The 20,516-nt window shown below is 38.4% G+C and overlaps 2 protein-coding genes across 6 annotated transcripts in view; one reads left to right on the plus strand and one right to left on the minus strand.

Moving 5' to 3' along the window:
• LOC129730816 (40S ribosomal protein SA) overlaps window positions 1-20,516 on the minus strand; it is a 441,656-nt gene that overhangs the window by 295,286 nt on the left and 125,854 nt on the right. The window contains exon 1 of one of the 2 annotated variants that reach the window (XM_055694042.1): window positions 6,605-6,608. The exons of the other annotated variant lie outside the window; for it this stretch is intronic. The gene's annotated coding sequence lies outside the window, so the exon portion shown is untranslated. Of the gene's footprint in view, window positions 1-6,604; window positions 6,609-20,516 lie in introns of those variants that run through there. 2 annotated transcript variants of the gene reach the window in all.
• Window positions 1-20,516, plus strand: part of LOC129722684 (PH and SEC7 domain-containing protein) — a 125,229-nt gene that overhangs the window by 73,330 nt on the left and 31,383 nt on the right. The gene's annotated exons all lie outside the window — the stretch shown is intronic.

Below are 20,516 nucleotides of genomic sequence, written 5' to 3' on the forward strand. Positions count from 1 at the left end.
TGTCTTTGGAATTCAAATCAAAAACTTGCTTCAGAGATTTTAAAAAAGAGTTTTTAACTTTTGTTGCACGTTATAAAGGTAATTTTAAACGCAAACTTTTCAATCCCGCTTTTCTTGGAACTATGAATTTCTAGTCGTGCCAGTGCCGCACGAAACCAACAATAAGGAAGGAATGTTAGTATGTAGTCTTTGCTTTATTAGAGACCGAGTATACCTCTGCATCCCTACAAAGACCACGGAAGGGTGTTTTTGTTAGTGGGGTGGGTTTTTGATCAGGATTCACTTTGATAAGTGATATGACCATGATTCAAATGATTAATGTAACAATATAGATATGATCATGTATATATAATGTGAGAATAATAAAGATGAATTATTGAATACACTAAGAAGTATTGGGGTATGTAAAGAAGATCTCAGTTGATTGCCTCCCATAGCTGAAACATTCAAATTTTTAACGAGGAAAAACAAATGGGAAATGTTCGCTATGTTGTGCTAAAATAAAATAGATGAACTTATATTAGAATGATTCACGATATATCAATAGTTGTTATTGAGCTGCTTTCTGTGGCTGAAAAAAAAACATGAATTGAAATAAGTTATTATTTCAATTAAGTACAACATGGCAGCGCAACCATTCACCGTATAAAGTCATCCAAACAATATGGATATGATCATGTACATAAAATGTGAGATAAATAAAAATGAATTAAAAAATACAACAAGAAATGCTAGGGGATGCAAAGAAGATCTCGATGACTGCTCTCTATGAACTTTTTGAGATATATTTATGACCTATCAATAGTTGTTGTTGTGCTCCTTACTGCGACTGAAAACATGAATTGGAATGAGTTATTACAACAACACTGCAGCGCTTGCACCGACGTTTCGCTCTAAAAAAATAAGTTATAAAATGTGATATAAAATATTAGCTCATATGAAGAAGAAGGTTGATACTCTGCCATTGCTGGATGTTATTACCTTTTTAGAGAATATGTATGTTAAATAAGAAAATTACGAATAAAAAAGGTCATTATATTGTGTTGAAATCCAACAAATTGAATTTGGAATGAAATGGAATAAAGTATTATTATTAATATTTATATTAAACAACAAAAGACATCTTAATAATATTTTCTCGACGAGCTGTAAATGTTATAATCTGAATTTAGATCAAAACAAAATCGAATCAGCATCTAAAAGTGAAAGTACGATGTAAAAATCGTAGAACCGCCTTGTTTATATCTGGATCTGAAATGGTCAACATGTTGATAATATAATAATGCTAATCCTTTGTCTGATGGTTCATTAAAAGTTTTCTACAGTCTATGTTATGTGGAGATATAATATTATAAGTCTAGTATTTCCGATTTAGAAAACAGGTGGAGATAAAAGTTGTTGTTATTTATTAAAATCTAGACGTTGTCGAGGAAGAATTAAGATTATATTCAAATACAGAATGAAATTAACATTCAGATACAGATTAAAACATAAAACAAGTACCTACAAGTAATTTTATCTTGAAATTTAACTAGCTTCATTGCGGTATCTTTCTCCCATAGTTCATATCTAAGGGCGATTAGCATTCCTCGGAACGAACAGTCACTTTTACATATCGACCCAGCGGACGCATATGCGTAACCATCCATAATAGTATCAAATGTTTTGTGAACGAAAATTCAGGATTTGAGCTCGAAATCTTTTCTGGCAATATCCATAATATGTATCTTCCGAAACCCAAAAATTTGTCAGCGGACTGAATATCCGCTCATTTTTGTTTTGATTATTTACTGTACAATCTGCGGTATGGATCTGCAGTTGGAAACATACACAGACGGCAATCGACCAGGGATGTCACATCATATATAGATTTATCTTTGATATACAGATTCTTCAATAATATTTTTTCACAAATATCTGTACATACAGATTATTACTTTCCGCAAAAATATATTGCATACTGTAGATTTTTCACAAAATCTGCTGATCTTATAAAATTTATATGCTCAAATCTATAAAACATTTCCAAAGTTTAAATTGCAGATTGGAATGTGACATCCCTGTGAACAAATATGCAACGAAAACGAGACGAAATCAGGCTAAATAATAATACAACAATGAATAGTGGTGTATGTGTGAGGGCTTCGATAGCATGTGAGAATAAACCGGCGTACTAAAGCGTTGGTCTAAATAAAGTGCTGCCATAAAGTTCAGCGAAACGATGACAGAAAACTGCACAGAGAATTTGCAAGAAGCTTCACTTTGTTTATGTGAGTTATATGACAAAGTTCCACTGTACTCACCGGATTCCATGTTGTTATTTACTACTTACGATGTTGGATATTTGCTACCGCAGTCAGATCTACCTCTCAGACAGCAGCAGTAACTCTGTGTACTGGTGACGTACTGGAGCTATGCCCGTTTCATGTGGACCCATCATCTTCCAATCATGCTTTACAGACCAATACACAAATGCTGCTTAGAGGAGCCCCTTATTCTTGTACTCACTACCAGCGTTGCCAGGTATCCAGATTTAGCTGGATTATCCAGATTTTCGGACATGTATCCAGGTAAACAGCTTTGATGTCAAATTATCCAGATTTTTCATGGATGATCCAGATTTTATCCAGATTTTATTTTCTCTGTTCCGCAAAAAGGTCATCACTTCAATTTTGGCGCGAAATTTTGCAATTTTGTCACCTTAAATTTTGCGTACACCAAGACTTTTATCCGAAAAATTAACCTTCCACCCCACGAAATGACTGCCAGATTTTTTCCAGATTTTTATTTTGCCTTTTCCAGATTTTTTTAAAAATGACCTGGCAACGCTGCTCACTACCATGAGGTGTATGTGAATCCGAGCACCAAGAACACAGCAGAAACAGCAAACCAAACTGCCGCTCCATGCTCACACGATCAACCGTATACAAAATGGCTTCTATTGAAAATGAGGATATTTCAAAATTCACAAATTAGAGCACTTTAAGTACACGAAGCTTAAAACTATTGATACTGTGGGGAAAATCACTTTCTCTATAGATATATTCACTATGATTTGATAATTTAAATGCAGTATTACACTGCAAAATTGAGCAAAAATCGCACAGCATATTGAAACCACTCAACCATACTTGACAGTGATGCCAGCTCCTCTTTCACGTGAACTGTCAAATCTGAATACACGATAAACCAAATAGCTAAAAAATCACCCTTTATAATATACTATAAGATAATCCAATAAAGCTTGGATTATAATTTTGAAGGTCATTTCAATTTATCATTTTTATGGCCATTTGGTCTCGCGGTCGAATGCTGTGATGCATTATATTCATTTTATAGCGGCTTCATTAAAAAGTGAAATATATAAAAAAAAGTTTTATATCCTTCAATGTTCAGGTTCGCATGTTGTAGTTTTGTTTTTAGATTGTGCTGAATTTATTTTCTTTAACACTCAAAATAATTGCGATTTCTTGCATTGGCTGTGTGTGAGTCATTACAGGATGGAACGGCGCATGTTCTATAAATGTGGGTTGACTCCGACGGTGCCATTTGAAGGCTTTTGGGGCCGATGTTCAACTTTCATATTTCAATGTAGGTACATTGAATGCAGGATAGGTTGAAATGCCCTTTTGGCTGCCTGTCGCTTGAAGTGATTTATTAAATTACGATAATGAAGAATTATGCAGTCGCTTGTAGAGAAGATGCTGAGTATTTCCCAATCCGAACGGATCTAGGCGAGAAATGGAGCAGATGAGCATAGTAGCTTTCTGATAAGATAAAGTCTAAAATGTTTTCAATTTTGAAGCGGCATTCTGATGGAAAATTCAATTCTGAATGTCACTGGAAATTTGTTGACATCATAAATTTAATCTTAAAACACGAACGCAAGCGCTGAAATCATCCAGGTGTGTTTTTTCTAAACTACGAAAATGTTATTAGAATTTCAAATCAATTTAAAAAAAAACGCTGTGTAGTATTTCTTTTCCTTGAGCAAAAGCAATGACCCCAACTACACTAAAGTCGCTTTTCACGCGGGGGATACGTGCCGCGTAAAAAAAAACGTTAAAAAACCGCGTAAATTCTGGAATCCACGTAAAAAAACGCGTAAATTCCGGAATCCGCGTAAAAAACGCGTAAATTATGCAATCCGAGTGAAGAGAAACCAAAATCCGCGTAAATTTCGGAATCCGCATAAAAAAACCGCGTAAATTCCGGAATCCGCGTAAAAAAACCGTGTAAATTACGGAATCCGCGTAAAAAACGCGTAAAAAGCGACCTTTGTGTACCTACTTTCACGTCGCTCTAACTGTATTTCTAGATAAACGTTTCAAAAGGTCCTATCTGCTTTCATCGTTTTTCCGAAGCGTCTTTTAATTTGGTAATGGTTCAACTTTAGTAGCTCTCCCAAGCGTAATTTTCGTTCAGGAGGCTAGAGTGATCTCTCCGCTATCAACTTGTGCAAATAACGTGTCATAAAAGGTGTTTGATAAGTTGTGGTGATTGAATGAAAGTGATCGATCAAAAAATCGATCAAAGCAGATAGGACCTTTCGAAATGTTTCTCTAGGTTTATCACTTCATAAACTGTTTATTATCTGATTAACAAAACATAACTTCGAAGCGAAAATGAAACACGCGAAATGTTTCAATCTAGTTGCAAAATGTTATCGTTTATCAATTGGTGAAAGCACGAACCTAAACAAAACTCGTTGATTCTTTTTGCTAGTGTAGGATGAGGGCCACGGTATCAGCAGTAATTCTTTCGCTTTGTTCAGTGGGGTGTGCATCATCACCCTCCCATCATGCACCAACGCCGTCAGGATGTATGGTTTTCCGGAATTTTGTGTATTTGCCAAATCGAATTATATCCTGTCGATTATGTCTTAACATGTGTCGGATCATCGTTCGTGATATGTGTTCATAAATTAGTTTCCAGGTTATATTTTAGGCCAAAACCGTCAATTTGTGTTTTTTTTTCTAGTCATCACAATTTTCTCATTTAGTCTTTTTTGAATAAATGATAGTATCCAGGCAACTACGCACCTATAACCACAAGGTAACCACAAGGTTACCGTCCCGATTAGAAAAATACACACAAATTCATGCGAGCCATGTCACCGCATCCTTCAGCAGTAAAGGATAGCATACATATTCTACGGTATATAACACTGCGGCTACTACGGCGATATAACCGACGAAACGTTTCGGTTCGGCAGTCAGAAGCAAGAATCACGCGACTATTCTTAGACTAAGACACGCCGCTTTGATCGGAAAAAAGTAACACTGTGAGAATCGATTGATTGCGGAAGTTGCAACAGGAGTCAGTGTTGTTATTATTACACTGCACTGTATGTCAAACTCAGCTTTACAAAAGTAATGCAAGTCTAAAGTCTGTTCAAGAGAACAATCGATTAAGTACTTTTTTTACTGTTACATTTTTCACTGCGACCAGTGATTCGATAAAAATGTGAATGTGAACTTTGAAAATATTGGAGAGAGTAACCTAAATCACCTACTATCATGTAGCAAAACGGGATTAGGAAAAAAGTGGTTTGCTCACATCACTCACTCTCAATACGGGTTAGGTTGATGAACTGTTTTCTTGCTATCTTAAGAGATACCGCTTACTATGCAACGCGCGTCTGTGTGAACAAACTGTTGCGTAGTTTAGTTACTGTTCAATTCGAAAACAACATTCGAGTTGTTGTTTATCGCAGGACAAACAGTAGGGTGCCAATGGAAATCGGTTTTTCGAATTTCGTTTAGCGGTAGGCATCAAAAGTTGGATTCTCTTGGAAAAAGTCCCCATGAAAATTCCTGCACATATGTGCAGCAGCCTCCTACCCAGGAACAGATATAGTCACAAAATCCATTCCCACAGACAGACAGACATTCGAAGCAGCCTTCTGTTGCGTAGTCTGAAATAGTATATGTTGACGCCTTCGTCAACACGTAGAGGTGGGTGGGCGAGCGGTGCCTCTAAAAACCGCTATCAGAATCGCTGCCGACTGAAAACTAAATAATCAGCGCAGCTGACACGATGCTTCCGTACTGTCACACAGTACAAAGTGAAGAACGAAGCAAGCAAAGGACGCGGAAATCGCACACACGGCGCACACACGAAAGGATAACTGGCTCGGGAGACAGCGCGAATGCTGTTTAAACACAAGAAAAATGAGCCACCACACTAAGGTCCAATGCGCACTTCTAGCGGACACAAACAAATACTTTCGGATTAATGATAAAGCACTGAGATCATTCACTTTAACTTTTAATTAAAAACACTTCGTTACAACTTGGAAATAAACACTCGGTTTAAAATACACACTTCGCAATCAAAATACACAATGGGTTCGAAATACACACTTCGGAATGAAAATACAAAATGAAATAGCTTGCGCAAAAGCGTGGTATTTATACTGATTTAGTAGCGGCGCAGAAAGTTCTCGTTTCCCCTATCATCTTCCTCCATGCGGTAGAATGAATTAGATTCTGTTGCAGCGCAGTCGCTCACGTGTTGTCCCTTCAGCAGGAGAATATACCAGAAGCGTCAGGGAATGTCCTTCGCTGTGTTCCTTTATTCGTAAAGGACATTATACGTTGGCGTAGTGAATGAAGAGAGCATTGTCCTGCAGCGATGATGTAAATTGAAGTGAGATGCTCAAGACTTGTTCGTTGCGCGAACAGTATACATTCTCGATATTCCTCGCCGGAATTCGCCGGAATAAACTACTGATACTAGACACCTTGTTTCCCGTGGGAGAAACAACGAGTAATGTTTCGTTTCTTGGTAACTATAGGTGACAGAAACAAAGCCAAGAAAAAAAGTTGGATAGTGACAGGGAGAAAACTCGGAAAACAGAGTTGTTTCTCTGCGGGGTTTGAGAAGGTTGGGTTTAAGCAGAATTTGTTCAATAAAATCAGAGAGGTCCTGAAGATAGCCTTTGTAATCGGACTTCCGGAAAATGTGCCTATACTTTGCTAACCGGTAAAAAGCATGAAATTTGTGATATCGAATTCATTTTTATGCTAATTGTCTCCTAAAGAAATTCCTAACAGAATCGACTTTTTAGGAGTTAAAAAGTTTTCGAGCTTTGAGGCTTTACAGCCCAAAGTGTCGAATTGAGCTGAAATTTTGCATGTGGACTTTTTTTTAGAAGACTTTTGAACCCTACTGTTAAATGAAATTGGAAGGTGAAATTATATATTGCGAAACAATTTGAAATGTTGAGATAACGCAACGAGTATAATATTGTAATTTGAATACCCCAGTTGTCATATCGTGCACGTGTACTCAATGCCAAGGCCACGGTTCGTTGTTTCGTAGAGTTCGGCAATACATACCTGTTTTTCAGCAATTCGAAGATAGCGTTTCTCTAAGAGAGGCGCTTGTAGCTTTAACCCATTCCCGGCGGAGAGAAATCAATTTTTTCCTCAAGAAATGGACTTCAAACTCTCATTACTCATTAACTAGGGTTTGCAATTTTCCCGGGAATCGATTTCCCGGGAAACGGGAATGAAAAATCTTACTTCCCGGGAACCGGGAACGAAAAATTTTTTTAGGAAAAATGATATTTTAAATGAAGTTCATCAATAAAAGGTTGATTACAATTTCATTCTCAATTCGCATAAAAAACAAAAAACAAGTGAAAAACAAAACATATTCAAGTTAACACCAAAAATTCGTGATCGATTTTAGTAGCATGTATTTGCAGAAGGGGAGAATTAAAGGTCCTTATGTCGTTTGACAATCGCTTCAGATCCGCTGACAATTTTCCGTTAAGCTCAAAAATGTTATTTCCTTCTGTAAAACTTTGCTCAAGTCCGCTGAATCACCGCTGATGTTCGATTTCTAGAATACTTTCGAATCACCGATTTCAGCTCTTGCTACATTAAATTGGAAACTGGTGTCCGATGCTTTCAGTTTGTTGAAGAGAAAACTGAGTGTTAGGCAGGCTATGGACGAGGAAAATATTTGCTATATTTTGTACGGATTTTTTGGATAAAATATGTTTTACACTACAGTAAATATTTACTGTTTACTTGGGCGGTAGAAAACCTATTCGCTATTTTTTTATTAAATATATTTGCTATGTACACGGTGCGTTTTGTTTAATAATTTAATTTCGTCTCAAATCTAGTTTCCATTGTGTTACAAATCACTTGCTTCTAGTTGCTTTTTACTTCCCAGCTTTGGGTCGTTACTTTGGTCTCCTGTAGAAAATTCAATTGGGTGGACTTTCAACCCACCTATACCGTTGGTCACTGAGCGAAATTCACGGATTACACACTATTACTGAGCGGAAACAAGTCAAAAGGACTCACAATTAATTTAACAAAGAACAGCTTGAAAATTACGAGACCATACAAAATTTTTATTAAAATCGCTTTTCGCGGGAAGGAAGAGCTAGTAGGGGTTTATTTTTACTTGCGCATATCTTTTTTCACGATGAGACGTCCGTCGGGCACTCCACTCGGTGGGGGTGTAGATGTTAATCGGGTGGCTGCTTCGTTGCCTTAGAGATGCGGTGGATTCGTTGGTCGGATCCGGTCTTCTGGCCAGCTGGGCGTTGTAGTATCGGACGCAGCGGCGTCGGTGGTCACCAGTGGGGCGTCACAAGAGTAGCACCGGCTTGTTGATCGCTGGATGATCGGCTGGCGGGTAACCCGGAGGTTGCACTATGGATGACTTCAACTGGCTTTAACTCGCCTTTCGCCACGGCCGCGGTTTTCAACGACGCGCCAAAACTAGCGTACAAAATGGCCTTTCAATTTGGCCACAAAAGGTCTCACTTAGGGCGTTATTCCGCCAAAACTTCGAAACTGGATCTTCAACGCGCGACTAAACTCCTCCGGGTTATAATCAAAAATTCTCTCGCATATTTGCTATCCGACCTTTTTATTTACAACCTGTCCGCTTTCCATCGTAGACCCTCCCTGCCGCGTAGCGCACCTCCCCGTTGTTTGCACCCGACGACTCGAAGCTTTTATAAACTTATCGTTTAGTTTGGTGCCAGGGTTTTATTTATCATTATTTGATTTTTTAAGAACAATTTATTGATTTTACCTAATCTACGACTTGTTTTCTCTTAAATTTAAATTTTATATACACGCAAAATACAACAAAATAGTTTAAATAAATAATTCATATAAACAAGCAATAGAAATAATTTATATACAAAAACTAAGCAAAATGACACCAAACGAGGCTATTAAACAAAAATTAAACAAAACTCAAACATAACATTGGAGTATGTAAATGCGTAATTTTTGCTTAGACATTTACTGACAATTATTTATATATGTAAACAAACAACAGGCATCGTCAAACACAAATTGTGGACCTGGCACTGCGGTTTGCCAACACAAAAAAAAAATACAATATAAATAGAAGTAAAGATCAAGCTGGCTCAGCGACCAAAGGATTTTATTGTGACCGTCAAAGAGTTTGGTCACAATTGACAGAACAACATTTGAAACCCTTATGGAGTTTATATCACCATTGATTGGAGCGTAAGATTCCGATGAAGAATTTTGGTGGATTAACTACATTATTTCGTTATTTCGCCATTCGGTAGTTTTCTGTGACCGAGACAAACTGGAAGGAAACGATCAAATACTGAATAATCAGTTCAATACGACTTAAAATAAGTCGCACCAGTTTGACGTATTTAATTTTATTGCACTATTGCCTAAGAAACTATAGTAAATCTTACAAAATTTTTCGCGGAACTCGGGTATCCCGGGATCCCGGGAATCAATATTTTTGTTCCCGGGATTCGGGAATCCCGGGAAAAGCCATTTCCCGGGAAATCGTTCCCGGGATTGCAAACCCTATCATTAACTATATGCACGATTGACACAAGCTGTATTGCATATTGAAGATCAATCTGTTCTCTAACCATTCTGAATAGTTTTAACGTGCAAATTTTCAAACTTAAATGAAAGTTTGAATGTCAGGTCATGCCATATGTTGAATGAATACATCTGCAGGCAGTTATAATTACCGATATTTGGCAGAGTAACTAACAAAGCTCGGTAAAGAAGAGCAGTAGTGTCTATATACAAAGCAAAGCATACCGATTCGGAACTTGACCTTCTGTTTATTATACACAGACTTCGCAGCCAACTGTTTAGTGTACAGGACAATTGCGGGGCTAGTGCTACGATCCTACTGACACTAACAGTACCTCCCGAGCCGAGACGCGAACCCACGACAACTGGCTTGTTAGACCAGCATCGTACCTCGAGACCAACTGAGAAGGCTAACTGGCTAACTGGGTGTCTATATATAGGGCGTTCAATAAGTTTGAATACATCCTTTCATCGTTGGGTAGATGCGCACCATATGCTTTCTGTGTATTGGTGTCAGCTTCAGCCCAGTATATAGGCTAACTAACGCGCATGGTATCGACTTACTGACATTTGTTGCTTGTTTATCGCGCACGATGAAAGAGTATTGTGACGTCGTAGTAAAGTTGTTTGCGGCACGCAAGTCAGGAGTTCGTGTTTTCGAATGAGACATTCTTTGTCTTGCAACAGCCGCACAATGTTCTTCAATAGGACGGTGAACCGGTCCACATGGCTAATATCATTCAAGCGGGGTGTCGGGAGAATTTGCTCCCCGGACCTTTATTCTCGTGATCAATATATATGGTCGCACATGCCGGCCAAACAGAGCGAACATAAAGTGAGCACTATGGACCAATTCAAAAAGCTTGTTTCCAAGATGTAGAACGGAATCCTGATTAACCAGCTGCGTGCCGCGTGCGATTTTTTCGAAAAACATTTCGAGCTCGTCATAAAGCACAAAGGGTGCTTCCAGTTAATATGTCGTAAAGGTTCTCAATAAACACTACTTCAATAAAAATTGGTTCAAGAAAGAACACTCCTTATAAGCGTGTAGAAGGAAGGATAAAAGTGTAATAAATCCGTCATTGATCACGGTGACAAAGTAACCTTCTTTTCCGTTATAGTCGTTAGAGATGCAGAGGTTAAGTTGGTCTCCGGCAATAACGATTGTAACACCTTCTTCTGTCCTTCCCTAACTCACCGTAAGTCCTAACCGACAATTGCCGCTTCTGCAACGCTGAACCTGAGAGCTCAGCACATTTGCTCTGCTTTTGCGGAACTCTTGCTTTATCGAGGTTCAACTTCTTCGGAAGTTACCTCTCAACTCCATACCAGGTATGGAGCACCAATCCAAAAACGGTCACTGGTTTCATCAACCATGTTGTTTCGAATTGGGGCATAGGATTGCAACCAACTAGCTCTACTCCATCAATGAGCTTGAGCATCCCGTGATCTGTGTAAAGCAATCGGGGTCAGCCACAGAAGACAATAATTCCTGTCGCTGTGGCACTTCTGCCCAATGCCCCTTCAGGCATACAAGAAAAAAAAACACGGTAAGAAGCCGGCGTCGTTATCGATCTGTACAAAGAGCGAAGCCACTGAACTGTTGTGTAGTGAAGATGGTTAATTATTCTCAAATTAATTATTCTTTGCTTATTATTCTTTGCTCAACTCCACTAGCTCCATCATCCATCACGAAGAAGCTACTGCGAAATGTGCGGTCGTTCAAGCTCAAGCTTAAACGACTTTGTCCCCCTTTTGAGTTGTCCACGTGTAATGTGGACGCCCCCTCCAAGATCTAGTTCTCTGCCAAATCAGTTATCTGTAGTTTTTCACTTGTTAACAACATTTTGTGCTGCGGTGACATTGCGCATCTCGTTTCAAGTAACTCTAACAAAGCTAAATGATCGCCGATGGGCGTTATATTTTGCTTTTCGTATTTTTTTCGACTTTGTGGGTTAGATGAGCCTAGGGACAAATGACAATGACAGCTCATTTCGAGCTCGAAAAAAACACTGACAGTGTGTAACATGCTCGAAAATAGTAAAAATCGTTCGAATCGAGCTGCACAAGGCCACTCCTGTTTTCCCTACTCGTCTCGTCCGGGTTTAGATGCTGTTTTGGCTAATTTGAAAATATTTTGTTATAAATTTACAAGGCACCATACTGAGCCACGGCATGCTAAATAGGAAGACTATTTTATTTTGTAAACAATTTTATAGCATAACCCTACCAAACCGATTGTGTCGAGTTACTAATTGGCAATTACCGGAAAATTTCTTCTGGTGTCGACGGAACCCCAAGGCCAGAGTAAGGAAAATTTCTCTTCGTATTGTGATGGCTAGAGAAGTCTTCTCATCATTTCAACTCGCGTGTCGGGTCCATTATTTTCTCTAGCCACGTCTAACAGTTTCATATGGCCTGCCGTCGTTTCTGTGCCGCCATCCATCTGTTTCGTTTAGTTAGTCGGTGACGGAAGGTGAAAGGGGAAACTTTGCATCGCGATTTTATTAGTGGCGCGCAAATATAATTAGTATCCCCTCGGTTGTTGTGTGTTTGTATAAAGCATGGAAGCCTTCTGGAATACCGACTTAGGCGGGAACGAAAATAGTCACATGTAAGGTAAACATAGATTCGGTGCGTAATGTGAAATTTGAAGGGTTTCTTCAGTTGTTGGGCACATTCACTTGTTTTATTTAACCTAGGAATTACATTGAATTAAAGATTTTTGTCTAATCTAAACAAAATTTCGGATATTCTCGTGTCACTGTAGGGATGCATTTAATATGCAACGGCAAAACATCACAGCAATTGCAACAGAAGTTAGAATGATCGTCATAACTTTTGAGCAGCTGATTATCGCCTGCTGCATACCGTCAATCTTACTACCCGAATAGTTGGCTTCGGAAAGCCCAACACTTCATCTTTCTTGCTTTCCGTTACATTTCCGCGTCTAGGCAAATCCCTTTTGTTTGCATTTCTTGATTGCAGTTTAATTGTACGCTTTGTGTAGTTTGTTTTTGCCGAAATTGTTTTACTTGTACCGGAGATGGTTATCGCCTTCGCATTTGTGTTCGTGGTTGTTCAACGACACGACCAGTGGGCCTGATTGAACCGAATATACGGGGGTTGGGCGAAAGTGGGGAATATTTTTAACCAAAACAAAGCCGCGTGTACTGATGATGACGTGTGCGCTTGGCGTGATTGCCGAGAAGCAGTTTCGGTAAATTACGACTCGCTCGCACAAGGTCGTATACATGTGAAGCCTAATTGGATATGCAGAAGATGGTAAACATTTGCATTGTTTATGAGAATGTAAGCAGTTGAATGGTTTCGTTGTAACGAAAGGTATGGAACGACAAATTAACGGATTTTTTTAAATGTTGTATTTATTCACATAGACTTAATTGATTCTCAGTCGCAGGTCCTTAAAATTTTTGCATGCCTCAATTTACGCCAAGCTGTCTAAAGGATTGGATGCATCATTCTTTTCGAATCAAATCGAACGTCGCGGGTGTCAAGACTGTGAGCCCTATTACAGAAGACGAGTCGACTCGACTCGTCCAGGTATTTCAAATGAGACGAGTTGCTCGTTGAAGCTATGTTTTCTCCAACCCCAATCCAACTTTTCGAAAAAATAAAAACAACAAACTAGGAGTTGTCTTTGAAATTGATTGATGTTTTCACAAAAGATACTTTAGTGGTAGAAACTGTCGTGTCTCTGCCGTGACCCTGCGGAAAAAGTGGAAGAAAGCAAAAATTTGAATAAATCTCAAACTTCGTATCTTATTTGTCACCGCATAGTTGACAGTTTGTTTTGTCTTCCAAGTAAGTTATGTAGGTTTAGAAGTGTCAACGTGATATGAACTGAATTAATTTAAGTGTGTTATACCTATTTTTTCCTTTTTTAATAGGGGGGGGGGGGATGTTTTGTGATTAATTCATTTATTTACTAATATTTATTCAAAATTTATACTGTGAGTTCTGCCACAGACGGTGACATAACAACACTATTACATATGTTTTAAATTTTACTTCATTAAAAGATTGTAATTGCTTCCGCAGTTAAGTGAATGTAACTGTAGGAAAATTGTAAACCTACTTGTCAAGTAAAAAAAATGAATTTAAAATCAAACCTTAATCTAATCTTACACCTATCAACCTACCTATTTTTTATTCTCTATTAAAAAACTCTGTGAATCCGACTGTTTCGACTGGTAACTCTTTTTTATCGACATTGCATTGCCTTTTTGTTATATAGCATATCTTGTGCAGCGCATCATTGAGGTCTTGTTGTGCGATCGATTGATGCTGACAGGCTTTAAATGAGCGATAATTAGTCTCTTCTTTACAATAGTGAGCACTGACATGATGAGCGGTATACAGAAAGATACCCACACATGCCACCTAACACAGAGATGAACTATATCTTCATCAGTTTACCAAAAGAGGGATGATTTTGTATCGATGGAGAAATCGGGCTAGTGATCACCGATGATGGCTGAGTGTGGAGGGTTTTTATTATCATAACAAACGATGCGGCTTAAATCTAGGTCATTCGCAATCAACATAGTTATACCACAGCCCAGCAGACGTGTCACTCCTCAGTGCACCACCGTGTGAGCTTTTTTTAAATCAATTCAATTGATATCAGCCGAAAATGTTTAGCATGGAATTCTAGTTCTGTTTAGCATGGAGTTCTAGTTCTGATAAAAAAAGTACATTTTTGTTGAACAATTCTGTTCCGGTTTTGTCAGGCTTAGCGAGTTGTATTTTCGCAAAATTGTTTATTGCTATTTTTTATAGATTTTTGTATCTAATCTATTAATAAACTCCCAGTCGCAGTGTAGTTTCTTGTGAAAGGTAACTTCTTGTTTAAGATTTTGTTACCTAAGGCTATCGTCAATTTCGAGGTTCCTTAAGATTTAATGTGATTTAAGCCAAATTTTTAAAATTACAAAGTATAATAGTATTTATGAGTGCTATGAGAGCTAACTTAATGGGAATTTAAGCAAACAAATCGATTACTTCGGTATAAATTTATTGCGCTCGCCTCGGGTGATCAAGCTAAACTGTCCCAACTGGTCGCATGATGTCTTAAATACATCTTCTTTTGCCAATAACTGCTTGTTTGTAATCCGATGATTGATGACAAAGGGTGATTTTTAAGAGCCTTTCTATTGAAGTTGAATAAATCATCTAAAAAGCTTTTTCAACACAAAATCTTGTAATTGGAATCGATAAATTGTTTCTTTCCATTTATTTTTTGAAGATTACTCCATGCAAATGTTGACCAAGGCTATCTTTCAAATAGTGCATACGGAAGATCCAATTTTACACCACTTTCCCAGCATTTCGACCAACATTTCATCAATAACTCGTGTTCGCCGTTGACGGTAACATTACGTTTAAGGTCATATTTAAAGAAAAACGGCCCAATGAATCAACCATCCCGTAAACCACACCAAACTGTTGCGGGTGGTTTAATGTCCAACAGAGTAAATTTGGCGCGATATTTTGTAATAACACCTTTGATTGCGGTTTCATTAGGCCGATTATGACGACCATAAAATGACCGTAACATGCGAAACACATTCTTCACAAAGCACGAATTTTGGTAGTAAAGTTTCTACAATTCGTCAACGCTATTCGTTTGTCTTTCCATGATTAAATGACATAGACTACTGAACAGTTTTAACTTTAACAGACGCTTGGACGCCATTATATACCAGTGCAGCCAATTTGAAAAAGGGTCATAAAAAACACCCTTTCCATGCGACCTGGCTAAGCCGTCAACGTATATATATACATATATTTTGATATACTATTCGTCTGAAATATTTAGTTTTAGATTGCGCTGGTCACGCAATTGAACGACTTGTTATTCACTTCTATCAAATTTAATATAAACAATAACCAAGGTGCGAACTTACCAACGTCGTGAAGAAATAATTGTTTTGAATTAACACTACTTGTTTTACGACATCCGAAAATGATACATGCATGCATGCAGCAAGCGCTCGGTCTTGAACTGCTTAATATTTTTTCAGTTTACCAATGCCGCAAAACAAAATTATTGAACAAACAATAAAATATTCTAGTACTACGTATCTCTGATATCATTTCAACAAGCATCCCATGCAATCCCGGAAGCAAATCATACCTTCTTCTGCAAACTATAACGTGCGACTAAAACGTGTGATTTCACCACGCCAGATGACCGTGCAATGTTTATAAGTATCTTGACACGCACTATGCCATTTAGCGCTGGCACCTTCCACTGAATACTCATTCGTAATTGCGGGTTGTCCCGTACCATCGTCAAATACGTTTTGTCTGCCGTTCTGTTGACAAACAGTGCAGGCAGGTTCGGTCCGGTAGTGTGGTCATGTAGCGCTCGATTTAGCTGGGATGCGGGACGAAAGCCAAAAATATACAATGCATGCAATGCATGCACTACACCCCAAGCAATACCCCGCTGAAAGATGTGGCTTATTGTGAGCAGGGATACCAAATGTGCAGATTTGTCTGCAAAACGCAGATTTTTGGAGTCCGTGTGCAGATTTTTAGTGATTTGCAGATATTTGCAGTTTTTCCACGATTTCTGCAGATTTTTGTCAGAGTCTCCTTATATTTGCGCAGATTTTCTTAAAATGTGTGCAGATTTTTACAGACTTTTGCTTGCGTGAGCGAAATTTTTTCGGATCACGGGTAGATTTTCTTCAGATTTCGAGCACATTTTTCCGGTTTTTCGAGCAGTTGCAGACATTTTCCAAAAACATCTGGCATCTCTGATTGTAAGTGACGGACGAATTTTTATTCAAGGTTTCACCGAACTGTGTAGTATGTGACATGTTATTCGACTCGACTTCCGTTTTGTCTGAGCCTACGCTCATCGTCTAGCTGTGTTTATGTTTTTTTCGTTTCGGGTGGCAATCAAACCGGTTTGGTTTATTTTTACCGAAGACTGGTTTTCAGCGAGAGGGGAGTTTACTGTTTTGCACAATTGTTAGCGTAAACAAATCGACTCTGTCTCCGAATGAGGCTGAATTTGCAACAGAGCGGGCTACCCATTAGTGGCACGCTCCGGACAGGTAGGCGCCAAATAGTTCTTGAAACATTATTTCCAACAATGGATCTCTCAATTTACATTTGGCTTATGATTGTCAACCGGTAACACAAAATAAATCCAGCTGCCTTCAGCTATGGGCGGTTCGTTTGACATCATCTTGTTTTTCACGCCGTGTGTTTACAGAAAAACAGTAACTGATTCAGCTTGGAAGCCGGCGAAACCAGTCTGTCTGCCGAAGAGATAATTTTAATTTATCGATAACGCAGCGTTCGGGCAAAGCAATGGCTACAGTATTACACAATCAAACATGAGCCACTAATTAAAAGCTATTTATTTTGAATATGGTATGTTTTTTTATCGTATAGCAAATAAAAATTTCTTAAGTAAAATGTGACGTAAGTCATACGCAAATTCACCCGTTATAATTTGTTGCTAATTTAAAGAAAATATTTATTAGTAAACAGATTTTCTGATCACGATTTTCGTCTTTTATTATTATTTCGTGTCGGTGGTGAAAGGAAATAAAATTGAACATAGTCGTAATAAGTAGGGAACTGATTCTCATCTAATGATAAAAATATGTCTACCTCGCGTACCTAATTATCAATCACAGCTCGTAAACTCACTCGTCAGACTCAGAAGAATTTTCAGTTCACGTGTTTCTGATTGATAGAGATCGGCATTAGTTGGTCCTTCTAATACAGCATCATATTAGCTGATATCTCCGACAAATTTAAAAGAGGATCTGGAATAGCGAGGACAACGATGATGTATCTATACACTAAACTACACTAAAGTCTTTTTTACGCGGATTTCAGAATTTTCGCGTTTTTTAGGCGGATTTCGAAATTATCGCGTTTTTTTGCGCGGATTTCGAAATTGTCGCGGTTTGATTTGGAATCCGAACTTCTCGTTGAACATGATTCCATTCTTTTGTGGTTTTATCTCCGTGAACTACACTAAATAAAGGGTGATTTTTAAGAATTTGGTTTTTATTTAAAAAAAAACGCATAAAAATTACAAAACTGTATGAAATCTTCGTTTGAGCCGATAAATTGGTTTATGCCATTTACTTTTTAAAGATAATTTTATTCAAATGCTACGTTTAAAATGGTCCATACGAAAAGTCAAATTTTGGGTCACTTTTTCGAGCATTTCGGCTGGTATTCGCGGATAACGCGTGTAATGTTGTCTTCCAAGGCTGGAATTGTTGTTGGCTTAACCGCATAGACGAGAGACTTAACGTAGCCCCACAAAAAATAATCTAGCGGTGTTAAATCGCATGATTTAGGCAGCCAATTCACCGGTCCATTTCGTGAGATGAATTGCTCACCGAACTCATTCCGCAAAATGTCCATTGATTCGCGCGATGTGTGGCACGTTGTTCCGTCTTACTGAAACCACATGTCAACAAGACCCAGCTCTTCCATTTCCGGCAAAAAAATAATCCGAAATCATCGCGCGATAGCGAGCGCCATTGACCGTAACGTTGCGATTTTGATCATCTTTGAAGAAGTACGGATGCCTCCAGCGTGTAAACCGCACCAAACCGTGCATTTTTCTGGGTGCATTGGCGATTCTTGTATTGCCTCTGGTTGCTCTTCGATCCAAATGCGGCAATTTTGCTTATTAACATACCCATTTAACCAGAAATGAGCTTCGTCACTGAACACAATTTTTCGGTGAAAAAGTGGATTCTCGGCAAGTTGTTCTAAGGCCCAAAAATTCGATTATTTGTAAGCGTTGTTCAGGCGTAAGTCTGTTCATGGTGAAATGGCAAACCAAACTGAAAGCGAATTTCTTTATTACACCAGCTCACCTCGTTTTGACCTGGAAGTGCACTAACTGCTGTCAAAACCCTTCTTTATTCGCTCGATTTTGACCCAGTTTTGACCTGCCGTGCTGCCCGAGGCGCACTGTAAAATTTGTCAGCTTCAACCCACCACCGCACGTGCTTAGTTCGTAAACAATTATCTGGCATCTCTTTCTTACTTGCGTCTTAAATGGCGATGACGTTTCATTATTCCTCGGCAGTTTTGCCCGCACACAGTGGAATAAAGAAATTCGCTATGAGTACATTAGACTTTGACAGCTGTCAGAATTCCCGCGTGAACTGTCAAATCTGAATACACGAAAAACCAAATAGCAAAAAAATCATACCTTACTAGTGTGCCAGTGAAAATCGACTTTTCGAAAACTGTGCATTAGTTCATCGGCCAAAAAAGTGAAACTTGGACCCCTTTGAGCCACCACTTCTCGAAGTCCGAATGAGCTGAACATTTCAACATGGAGACGATGAAATTTTTGAACCTTATCGCCAAACGAAATTTGAAGGTTCAAATTTTCCAACATATCCCATTGGCATCCTATTATATACCCCAGAATTCATTTTGTTGGTTTCCTAATGTGCTAAAATTTGTCAATATCTTTTGTAAGCGGACATTTTGAAAATATTTGGATTGTAGTTTTCAGAGTTAAGTGAATGTTCCACACAAGTGACAGAGCTGAGACAGAGTTCTAGAGCTGCTTGTTTGTATTTTGAACGGTTTTATTGGAACAAGAAGTCAGTCACACGAGATACAAAAAAAAAAAAAACATTGAAAAAACTGGCAGTTGTGATTTTAAACTTTGTTTGCTGGCTTTGATCACCGTGTGATTTAATTGTTTTAATTTTAATAATTAAACAATTTGTTACGTTTCGGTCAACTCAATCTTTCGACCATCTTCTTTTTTTTCACCAAATAAGTGAAGAATCCACCAAAAGGAACATTTGTAAAAAAAAATGTTTTCTGAAGATGGTCGAAAGATTAAGCAGACCGAAACGTAACAAATTGATTTAATAATTAATAAAAGCTAACCGAAAGTCAATTAAAATCCGACTAACGATTTTAAATTTTGACAGCCTCGAATAGTAGTTAAACTACATCTCTCCAGACATCAGTGTACGGACTCCATACCACAGCAGCATACTCCAACCCAGATCTGACCAGCGAGTAGTGAAGCACACGAAGACAATAAGGGTTTGTAAATTCTTTGGAGATCCAGATTATAAACCCTAGATTTCGATTAGCCTTTGCTGTCACAGCGGAATAGTGCTCCCTAAAGGAAAGCGTCGTATCAAGATGCACTCCAAGGTCTTTGATCACAAAAACTCTCTCTATCTGTTCGCCTCCAATGTTGTAGTTCCAGCCAATCATATTTTTCCACGAGTAAATGAGATTACAGAACATTTATTTATACTGATGACCAGCTTGGTAATTCCACACCATTCAGTGAAAATGTCAACAAATTTTTGAAGCTCTCTACAGTCGTCGATGGATTTAACGATGAGATAAACTTTCAAATCATCTGCATACAGAAGTCGATACCCTCGCAGAAGTATCGAGCACACGTCGTTGAAAAATAAAGAGAAAAGCAGTGGGCCAAGGTTGCTGCCCTGTGGAACACCAGAGAGATTTGTAAAATAGTTAAACTGAGCGACTCCAATCTTCACAGACAATCGGCGATCTATCATTAACCCAGTTACCGAAATTAGGTACAGCTCCCATCCGTTCAATCTTTGCAAGAAGCAAATCATGATAATAGTTTTCTGT

The sequence above is a fragment of the Wyeomyia smithii genome, chromosome 1 (genome assembly GCF_029784165.1).
Source record: "Wyeomyia smithii strain HCP4-BCI-WySm-NY-G18 chromosome 1, ASM2978416v1, whole genome shotgun sequence".
NCBI lineage: Eukaryota > Metazoa > Arthropoda > Insecta > Diptera > Culicidae > Wyeomyia > Wyeomyia smithii.